Source organism: Nicotiana tabacum, chromosome 7 (assembly GCF_000715075.1).
Source record: "Nicotiana tabacum cultivar K326 chromosome 7, ASM71507v2, whole genome shotgun sequence".
NCBI classification, from domain to species: domain Eukaryota; kingdom Viridiplantae; phylum Streptophyta; class Magnoliopsida; order Solanales; family Solanaceae; genus Nicotiana; species Nicotiana tabacum.
Window position 1 is genome coordinate 129,287,834 of NC_134086.1, and position 1,548 is coordinate 129,289,381.

Genomic DNA, 1,548 nt, shown 5'->3' on the forward strand with positions numbered 1-1,548 from the left:
TCTGAGTGGGTATTTCGTTAGTTTGACCTACCGCAGCCTATATCGAGTCCGCCTACATGGCTTGCTTTACATTATGAGAGGGATGATCGGTTCAGGGCGGACGACACATTTATGGCATGGCTTGACGATCAGTTGGATACTTGGGACAGGCGAGGGGACTTGACCCCACCTCCGCAGCACTTTCCTATTCGACGTTATATGGCATGGTACCGCACTATTTCCCAACTTTTTATCAGAAACCCAGTTCATCAGGCACACGGTCGGTACGTCCCATACGTTGGGAGACACGGGGACTTGGTATGTTTTCTGTTATTATTAATCATATACCTGTAATTTAGTGCCAAATATATAGTTTATATTTTTTACTTTGTGCAGGCGATTGGATTGCATACCGTCTATCATATGGGGCAACAGATGCAGAGTCATGTCCACAATCCTATGGCCATGCAGGAGTATAATCGTTGATTCATGGATGTGGCTGCCCAGACACTACAGCGAGCCCGATCGGATCAGTGTTTGGCACACGAGACTGATTATATGGACCCAGCGCAGTACCAGCGAGGTTGTGGTATCCCACGAGCTGGACGTGCCGGACGAGCTGGTGGTGTCGGACGATGTGGTCGTGGGCGGAGAGGAGGTGGTCCCCAACAAGGGGGCGTTGAGGCTCCTGCTGATGATGTTGCTGCTGATATGGCAGGTGGCATACATGAGACGGACATGCCGTCTTACAACCTTGGAATTTATCGCACTCCAGTGCCATCGCAGGTGACCCCATCGGGTCAATTATTGATCCCGGGATCGGATATTCAAGGAGTGGATTGGGGTAGATACTTCCCAGGCCCGTCTACCACTGATGAGGAGCGACCGACCCGAGATTTTTATAGTGGGCACCGACTGAGTTATGGCTCCACATGCACATGCACAAGTATAAGTTTATTAGTATTGAATTTGAATTTGTTTTAACTGTAACTTATTTATTTTCTTTAACTTTATTAATTTCCTTTTTAAGGCTTCATGCGATGCTGCGACAGATGACTACATCCAGGATCCAAACACGATGATGGTAAGACAATATAAATTGTTGTGAATTGTTATGTAGTTTTTTATACTAAGATCCATATTATTATGTAGCCTTCTACTGGACCTGACAGCACCACCGATACATGTCATCCTGCGCCGCATCCGGCTATAAGGAGACGACTTGATGATGATGATCCTGATAGCGCACCCGGGCGGGAGGGGATGCGGCTCAGGCCAGCGACTGCATTGAGACACACTGGATGCGGGACACATTGATTCGGCCTTCCTTTTTTTTTTATTTGGTGTAAATAATATTTTTGTATACATTAACCACAATATCTAATCGAATATGCCCATTACTTTTTTTAGTTCCCCATTCGTTTGATAGTTTCATATAACAACACAAGCACTTAAACTTAACTTTCACTTCAATTAAAATAAAATTTAGTATAACAAACAAGGAAAACATTATTACAGCACAAACACAAACATAGCAGGCCAACATAATAAAAATACATGAAATATGAA